This window comes from Mus musculus, chromosome 2 (genome assembly GCF_000001635.26).
Source record: "Mus musculus strain C57BL/6J chromosome 2, GRCm38.p6 C57BL/6J".
NCBI lineage: Eukaryota > Metazoa > Chordata > Mammalia > Rodentia > Muridae > Mus > Mus musculus.
In genome coordinates, this window is record NC_000068.7 from 128,948,191 (window position 1) to 128,958,453 (window position 10,263).

The following is a 10,263-nucleotide window of genomic DNA, read 5'->3' on the forward strand; positions in this document are numbered from 1 at the left end:
GGGTATAAATAGGAGTTGACGCTTTTCATGGGCCCTTGTGATGCCCCAGAAAACAATTGATTTTCCTTCTCCCATCTACAGATTTTAGAGTGGTCTTTTCAACTTCAGCACAACTGTCATTGGGATTGGACTATTTGCTGTGGAGGACAGTTCTGCATTACAATTAACAGACATTAAGCTGTTTCTACCACTAGATGGCAGTAGTACTTGCTCCAGACATCGAAAATCACAAGCTGAGGGGCTGGAGAGATGGCTCAGAGGTTAAGAGCAATGACTGATCTTCTAAAAGTCCAGAGTTCAATTACTAGCAACCACATGATGGCTCACAACCATCTGTAATGGGATCCGATTCCCACTTCTGGTGTGTCTGAAGAGAGCAACAGCGTACTTACATAAAACAAACAAAATAAATCTAAAACAAACAAACAAGAAAATCATAGGCTGAGAAGAGAAAGATTGGGAATTTCAAAAATAAAAGACAAATATCTTTCCAAAAAGTCTAAAACTTTGCCAGAATCAGTGAAGCATGTCAATTTACAACATTATACATTAATCAAATACAATATGTCAGCTGTGAGAAGCGAAAATTTCCCTGTGACAAATCTGGAGGGAGAGGGGTTGGAGGATAACCATTCCTAATCCAAAGGCATTGAATCTAGAGTAATCAATTCCCAAAGCAGGAAGGCTTCTATTAAAAGCCATGACAGTGTTTCATAAATACAGTTTCAAAAGGGAACGCTGGTGACTGGTGGAGCCCCAATATTGAGTTATCCCAGCCACACAATGAGGTCTAGTAAAAAGGTATCTAGAAAGAAGGACAATTTCTTAGGCAGGGTGGGGGCTAAACAATCCAGTGTTCTAAGATTAAACAGAAAAACCACTACCACAAGCAACAATGCTTGTGCCCCAAGGGCTACCCACTACACTAGCCAAGGAGTCAAGATCAACTTGGGACAATGGGAATGTGACAAAGGGCGGAGAAAAAAGGTATAACAATACCAACCATAAGCACAGGCCATCAATAAAAAAATTATTGGACGAGGAACATGTGTGTTTGTGTTAGTACAATTGTGTATTGTGTAATGATGCTTTAGTCGGTGACAGGCTGCACAATTGACTGGTCCCACAGGCTTACAGTGAAGATGAAAACTCCTATTACGTTCGTGACATTGCAGCTGTGGCAGCATCAGCGTAGACACATTATTTCTGGGTGATGATGGCGACGTGGAAAATCAGTGACTGTGCTGCTAATTGTACGAAAGCACGGCATGTGTGCAACATGGCACTTCCCAAAAAGAAGACAGCACTGTTGCTTTATGGGTGTGCTATACTCTGAATCCATATATACTTACTTCTATTTGAAAAGTTAAACCTAAAGCAGTGTGTCATGCTAGACTGGCAGCAGCTTCATATACCTCACTTTGAGTCTCTGGACTGCACTGAGGGTCACCTTGACTGGCCCCAAACCTTGCGGTTTCTGCAACACTTGGATGATAATTTTTACTTGGCAAGGAAACTGCCTCATGTCACCAGATACCTCTGTCACCAAGCAAGAACTTTCCAGACCTTGGGTGCTAACACTGCAGCCGGTCCCACAACACCCAGAGGATCTATGTGAACTCCACCCCGCCAATGGCACAATTCCTTCCAGTCTGGGATGGTGCCCTGAGCAGACCTTAGGCGCAAACTCCTCAGCCAGTCCCACAACACCCAGAAGAAGCTCCACTCAAAGGAGCTCTAACACACCCAGGATTATAGAATCACATGATCACAGGATCCCAGAACCTTGGTCACACCAGGATCTCGGGGTTCCAGAGGCAGCTTGACTCCCAGGAACTCTGACACACCCAGGATCTCAGGATCACAGGATCCCAGAATCACAGGATCACAGAGACAGCTGGACTCTGAGGAGTTCTGACTCAACCAAGATCACAGGAAGGATAGGCTCCAGTCAGATATAGTGAGAGCAGGTAGCACTAGAGATAATCAGATGGCAAGATTCGGATCTAAAACCACTTCTCATGATGGTGATAGAGGACTTTAAGAAGGACATAAATAACTCCCTTAAAGAAATACAGGCGGCTGGTGAGATGGCTCAGTGGTTAAGAGCGCTGACTGCTCTTCCTAAGGTCCTGAGTTCAAATCCCAGCAACCACATGGTGACTCACAACCATCCATAACGAAATCTGATGCCCTCTTCTGGACTGTCTGAAGACAGCTACAGTGTATTTACATATAATAAATAAATATTAAAAAAAAATACAGGAACACAGGTAAACAGCTAGAAGCCCTTAAACAGGAAACACAAAATTCCCTTAAAGAATTACCTTAAAGAATTACAGGAAAACACAATCAAACAGGCAAAGGAAATGAACAAAACTATCCAAGATCTAAAAATGGAAATAGAAACAATAAAGAAATCACAAAAGGAGACAACCCTGGAGATAGAAAACCTAGGAAAGAGATCAGGAGTCATAGATGCAAGCATTACCAACAGAATACAAGAGATAGAAGAGAGAATCTCAGAGGCAGAAGATTCCATAGAAAACATTGACACAACAGTCAAAGAAAATGCAAAAAGCAAAAGGCTCCTAACCAAAAACATCTAGGAAATCCAGGACACAATGAGAAGATGAAATTTAAGGATAATGGGTAGATTATCCTAGGTAGGAAGGGCCAGTAAATATCTTCAACAAAATTATAGAAGAAAACCTCCCTAACCTAAGGAAAGAGATGCCCATGAACATACAAGAAGCCTACAGAATTCCAAATAGACTGGACCAGAAAAGAAATTCCTCCTGTCACATAATAATCAAAACACCAAATGCACTAAACAAAGAAAGAATATTAAAAGCAGCAAGGGAAAAAGGCCAAGTAACATATAAAGGCAGACCTATCAGAATTGCATCAGACTTCTCACCAGAGACTATGAAAGCTAGAAGATCCAGGGCAGATGTCATACAGACCCTAAGAGAACATAAATGCCAGCCCAGGCTACTGTACCCAGCAAAACTCCCAATTAACATAGACAGAGAAAACAAGATATTCCATGACAAAACCAAATTTACATAATATCTTTCCATAAATCCAGCTCTACAAAGGATAGTAGATGAAAAACGCCAACACAAGGAGGGAAACTATGCCCTAGAAAAAAGCAAGAAAGTAATCTTTCAACAAACCCAAAAGAAGATAGCCACACAAACGTAATTCCACTTTTAACAAAAAAAAAAACAAAAACAAAAAAAAAAACCAGGAAGTAACAATCACTTTTCCTTACTATCTCTTAATATCGATGGACTTAATTCCCCAATAAAAAGACATAGAATAACAGACTGGATACAAAAAAAGGATGCAGCATTTTGCTGCATACAGGAAATGCACCTCAGTGACAAAGACAGACACTACTTCAGAGTAAAAGGTTGGAAAACAATTTTCCAAGCAAATGGTCCCAAGAAACAAGCTGGAGTAGCTATTCTAATACCGAATAAAACCAACTTTCAACCAAAAGTTATCAAAAAAGATAAGGAAGGACACTTCATACTGGTCAAAGGAAAAATCTACCAAGATGAACTCTCAATTCTGAACATCTATGCTCCAAATGAAAGGGTACCCACATACATAAAAGAAACTTCACTAAAACTCAAAGCACACATTAAGCCCCATACAATAATAGTGGGAGACTTCAACACCCCACTCTCAGCAATGGACAGATCATGGAAACACAAACTAAACAGAGACACAGTGAAACTAACAGAAGTTATGAACCAAATGGATCTAACAGATATTTATAGAACATTTCATCCTAAAGCAAAAGAATATACCTTCTTTTTAGCACCTCATGGTACCTTCTTGAAAATTGACCATATAATAGGTCACAAAACAGGTCTCAACAGATACAAGAAGATTGAAATAATTCCATGCACCCTATAAGATCACCACAGACTAAGGCTGGTCTTAAATACCAACAAAAACAATGGAAAGCACACATACACATGGAAGCTGAACAACACTCTACTCAATGGATAACTTGGTCAAGGAAGAAATAAAGAAAAAAATTAAAGGCTCTTTAGAATTTAATGAAACTGAAGACACATCATACCAAACCTTAATGGGACACAATAAAACAGCGGTCAGAGGAAAACTCACAGCTCTAAGTGCCTCCAAAAAGAAACTGGAGAGAGCTTACACTAGCAGCTTGACAGCACACCTGAAAGCTTTAGAACAAAAAGAAGCAATCAAACTCAGGACTGAAATCAACCAAATAGAAACAAAAAGAACTATACAAAGAATCAACAAAACCAGGAGCTGGTTCTTTGAGAAAATCAACAAGATTGATAAGTCCTTAGCCAGACTAACCAGAAGGCACAGAGACAGTATCCAAATTAATAAAATCAGAAATGAAAAGGGAGACATAGCAATGAAATATATCTTAAAATAATTATTCTGTTTGTTGAATACTAACAGTTGAAAATATTAAAATCATGTTCTACAAATATCATGGAAATATTATTGATAATTTTTCTCACTGTGCTTGAAATTAGCATTTTCTTTTTTTTTCTTTTTCTTTTAAACTAAAAGAGCTGATGATTTTATTTTTACATTTCACAATATAAGTGAAAACCACATTTTTTGTTGTTGTTGTTATTACCACTCCCTCCAGAAGTATTCTGTTAGGAAGGGGAGTTTCCTTGTCATCCATCTAGTAAACTCTCAGGCTCAGCACCAAGATGTCCTGGTGAAACAGAACAAGAAATACAAAATGATAAAGAGCGCTTCTGCTCTTATCTGTCTGGCCACGTCGTGCCAGGCCGTGTGGACACCATCATAGGGTGAGCAGGAGGTCTCATCATTGGAGGCCCGAGCATCATGGGAATGTGGCCTCCCATGGGTGGTCTCATCCCAAGAGGTGGTCCCAGAGACATCATGCCAGGAAGAGGTGGGTACATGATTGGCATCATAGGAGGGCCTCCCATGTGGGATGCAGGCATCACGCCCGGCCAAGGAGGACCTGGGAGACTTGGGGGAGGTGGGACCATGGCCCCTGCAGGCGAAGGAGCAGAGAACAGAGCTGGAGGGATCTTTCCGTGTTGAAATTCAGCTGTTGTTTTGTCAGTCAGGCTCTGGCCTGCTCTTTCATCCATCTCTGGGAATTGTCTTTCACGTTCTCTTTGTGTTTCAGACCACTGCAGTGTGTCTTCCTCACAGATGGAGAATCATGGGTAAGATGCATATCACAGTAGTCACAATAAAACTTGGGCATGCTGCTCCACAGGTCGTTGGCTACCTGGGTCCCCGTCGTCAGGAACTGACTGCACACAGGCTGTGCCTACGTGGGCTTCAAACAATTTTCTTTCTCTTTGGAACCCAGTTGAGCCGTTGTATGAAGATAACCACCACATAAACTTAGTTCAGAATCAATGGTAACTCAGTTGCTGGGAGCAACAACTAACATCCAAATTATAAGTCATACTAAGTTAAATCCTCCGGTAGCGGATCCAACAACATCTGCCACCTGAAACAGGATTTCCACTATCTCTCTACATCTTCATCTCCCGAGATCCCTGTCTCAAAAGCAGAAATTAGCATTTTCTTAATGTTTAACATCAAAGAGCTTTTGCTATTTTGAAATTTTTAAAATATACTTACTGATAAAATAATAATAATAAAGAACTTTCTTCCCATTACCCTATCTCTTTCCTGTTTTTCTCCCCATTCCCTTGATATCTAACAGTTGTTTTCATAGCAGTTAAGTTGATATCTCATTGTGTCCATTATAATAAAGGATGGGAAAGGGATGGGATTTTTTATTCTATTTGGGGAAATGTTAGCATGCTCTTGGTTGAACATAGGATAAACATATCCCCTTAGGCAGAAATATGACTTGAGCAACTGCTAGATCCTGGGACTTCCATTCCAGCTGCTGCTGACCATTGTTGGGGAGTTGGACTACAGACTGTAAGTCATCAACAAATTTCCTTACCATATAGAGACTACCCATAAGCTCTGTGATTCTAGAGAACCCTGACTAATACACCTTATAAAGGGCACATGTATACCTAGATGAAAGTATATACTTGGTGATTTGCAACATGTCATTTGGCAAGCTGAGCCATGTCTTCCAGAATTCCTGTAGCTACATCAGTGCTAGCCTGGACATTGTACATTGTACTACATCAGCCAGGTGAACCAGCAGGCAAATGACAGTGTGCATGTGGAAGGCCTTGGATTCAGGCCAACTTTCCATGAATCAGTTAATGAATATATAAATAAGAAGGAAATGCTGTAATACCTTTTTTTGGAAACAAAAACAGAAAAGTCACTAGCCATTATAAGTTTATTATTTAAGAAACTCCAAACAAGAAATCTAGCAATGAGATTTTTTTTAGATTTATTTATTTTGTGCATGTATTTGTGTGGTTGAAAGCAAAAATTAACCCACTGTAGTGGCTATTCCTGGTTGTCAACTTGACTATATTTGGAATGAACTACAATCCAGAATTGGAAGGCTCACCAGTGACCCTTATCTGGAGGCTTGGATATCCTTATCTGGATCTTGGTTTGGAGATCTTGAGCCATAGTGGCTATGGATTCCAGAAGATTGAATCTCCGAGTTTAAGGAACACCTTTAATCTGGGCTACACCTTTCATCTGGGATTAAAGGTGTGGTGGGACACACCTTTAATCTGGGCTACACCTTCTGCTGGAGACAATATAAGGACATTGGAAGAAGGGAGTCTAGCTCTTGCTCCTTCGCCTGCTTGCTGTGTGAGACTGAGTAACTGCTAGATCCTTGGACTTCCATTCACAGCTGCGACTGAACAATTGTTGGGAATTGGGCTGCCGACTGTAAGTCATCAATAAATTCCTTTACTATCTAGAGACTATCCATATGTTCTGTGACTCTAGAGAACCCTGACTAATACACCCACTATGACTAGATTTTTGGTGTATTCAGTGTAGCTGTATTAAAACCATGTCAAGAAAGTGAAAAGCAAATGGAACATAATAGAATCTGTGAGACGCTGCTGAAGTAGTGCTCACCAACACTTCCAATCCTGAAATACATTAGGAAAGAAGATTTCAAATACTAACCCAAGCTGCAACCTTAAGAAATTAGAAAAGAAGGCCAGGCATGGTGCACATATCTTTAGCTCCAGCACTTGGGAGGCAGAGGCACGCAAATCTGTGTGAGTTAGAGAGATTCTATTCTGGTCTATAGAGTAAGTTCCAGGTCATCCATGGCTACAAAGAAAAACCTTGTCTTAAGCACCCCTGCTAGCTTCTCCCTCCTCCAAAAAAAAAAAAAAATTAGAAAGAGAAACAAGCAGAAAGAAAGAGATATTAAAGTATAAAGCTGGTGAAAGTTAACAGAACAAGAATCAAGAAAAGTAAATATATCGCAAACACTTTGAAATGTTCATAAAAGCAATAAATATCTGCCAAAACTGAAAAGATAAAGGAGAGAAAAAATTACCAATCAAAATTGAAACAGGATTTTACTATCGACTTCACAAACAGTACAGAGGATGCCCAGTCAGCATAATGGCTCTGTGCACTTGAAATCTTCAGCCACAAACAGTGGGAGCTTGCTCATGGATACTCAGATGCTGCAGGGTTAGACTCCTGGCTCAGCTGTAGAGCACACTACTGAACGCTCCCGAAGGTCTGGGTCCAAATATTCAGCACAGGAACAAATAATTCAAAACCTCAGAAGCTCTCTGCATTAGAAATGAGAAATCACAAGGTCAAGATAGTTTACTGTGGGCAAATTGTTAAGAAATATTACTTCTATATACTCACATACAGAAAATAGAAAAGGGAACACTCCCAAGTTATATTTATGAGGTCAGCATTAGTAATAAGAAATAAAAAAATCCAGCAAATTTACTAAATATATAACATAGTATTGTCAAATTGGGATTATTTCACAAACACAATTGGGGTGTGTGGGGTGTGTGTGTGTGTGTGTGTGTGTGTGTGTGGGTGTGTGTGTGTGTGTGGGTGTGTGTGTGTGTGTGTGTGTGTGTGTGTGTGCACACGCATGCGTGTACATGCTTTAGACATTGCTGGTTCTTGAGTGGTGGGTTGGTTTTTTTTGTTGTTTTTTGACAAGGTCTGTCACTAGCCTGGAGGTTGACAAGTTCAGGTGGTATGATAGTGGGAATTCACCTGTCTCTGCCTCTCCAGTGCTGGGATTAAGAGTGTGTGCTAGCTCCTTCTCATGGGACTTCTAGGGGTCCAATTCAGGCCCTCATGCTTGAATGGCAAGCTCTTAACTAATTGGCCTATCTCCCCAAACACATAAGCACTATTTTTTACAGTCTTAGTATTGATAAATCCGTTAAGTGTAATGTTAATGGGACACTCTCCATTCACCTGTCAGATCATCCCCTACTTCTCTATGCCACTTTGATGGAGACTGGCTCTGTATTCCTTTGCTCTTGACTCCCAGATGCAGTCAATGGTGGGAGGACAGAGGTTAGAGAGAGGGAGAGATCTCTACATTAGCCTCAATCTCCTGCAAAGCCTTGCTTCAGCAATGGCTGCTTATCTTTTAATACTGATTGGTTGATTGATTGATTGTCTGGTGTAAGGAGTCGAACCAAAGCTTCATCCATACTAGATATCTATTCTATGCCCTATATCCCCCAGTCCAAACTTAAAATTTTTTAGTTTAAAAAAAAAAATGAGGCACAAGTCCCTTCTGCTCGACTCGAGCCCCGGGCTACCTTGCCAGCAGAGTCTTGCCCAACACCCGCAAGGGCCCACACGGGACTCCCCACGGGACCCTAAGACCTCTGGTGAGTGGAACACAGCGCCTGCCCCAATCCAATCGCGTGGAACCTGAGACTGCGGTACATAGGGAAGCAGGCTACCCGGGCCTGATCTGGGGCACAAGTCCCTTCCGCTCGACTCGAGACTCGAGCCCCGGGCTACCTTGCCAGCTGAGTCGCCTGACACCCGCAAGGGCCCACACAGGATTCCACACGTGATCCTAAGACCTCTAGTGAGTGGAACACAACTTCTGCCAGGAGTCTGGTTCAAACACCAGATATCTGGGTACCTGCCTTGCAAGAAGAGAGCTTGCCTGCAGAGAATACTCTGCCCACTGAAACTAAGGAGAGTGCTACCCTCCAGGTCTCCTTATAGAGGCTAACAGAGTCACCTGAAGAACAAGCTCTTAACAGTGACAACTAAAACAGCTAGCTTCAGAGATTACCAGATGGCGAAAGGCAAACGTAAGAATCCTACTAACAGAAATCAAGACCACTCACCATCATCAGAACGCAGCACTCCCACCCCACCTAGTCCTGGGCACCCCAACACAACCGAAAATCTAGACCCAGATTTAAAAACATTTCTCATGATGATGATAGAGGACATCAAGAAGGACTTTCATAAGTCACTTAAAGAATTACAGGAGAGCACTGCTAAAGAGTTACAGGCCCTTAAAGAAAAGCAGGAAAACACAGCCAAACAGGTAGAAATCATTAAAGAAAAACAGGAAAACACATCCAAACCGGTGATGGAAATGAACAAAACCATACTAGAACTAAAAGGGGAAGTAGACACAATAAAGAAAACCCAAAGCGAGGCAACGCTGGAGATAGAAACCCTAGGAAAGAGATCTGGAACCATAGATGCGAGCATCAGCAACAGAATACAAGAAATGGAAGAGAGAATCTCAGGTGCAGAAGATTCCATAGAGAACATCGACACAACAGTCAAAGAAAATACAAAATGCAAAAGGATCCTAACTCAAAACATCCAGGTAATCCAGGACACAATGAGAAGACCAAACCTACGGATAATAGGAATTGATGAGAATGAAGATTTTCAACTTAAAGGGCCAGCTAATATCTTCAACAAAATAATAGAAGAAAACTTCCCAAACATAAAAAAAGAGATGCCCATGATCATACAAGAAGCCTACAGAACTCCAAATAGACTGGACCAGAAAAGAAATTCCTCCCGACACATAATAATCAGAACAACAAATGCACTAAATAAAGATAGAATATTAAAAGCAGTAAGGGAGAAAGGTCAAGTAACATATAAAGGAAGGCCTATCAGAATTACACCAGACTTTTCACCAGAGACTATGAAAGCCAGAAGAGCCTGGACAGATGTTATACAGACACTAAGAGAACACAAATGCCAGTCCAGGCTACTATACCTGGCCAAACTCTCAATTACCATAGATGGAGAAACCAAAGTATTCCACGACAAAACCAAATTCACACAATATCTTTCCACGAATCC

At 41.1% G+C, this 10,263-nt stretch overlaps 1 pseudogene; it reads right to left on the reverse strand.

Moving 5' to 3' along the window:
* Positions 1–4,688: 4,688 nt before the first annotated feature.
* Gm14028 lies at positions 4,689–5,540 on the reverse strand (annotated as a pseudogene).
* Between the last annotated feature and the right edge of the window lie 4,723 nt (positions 5,541–10,263).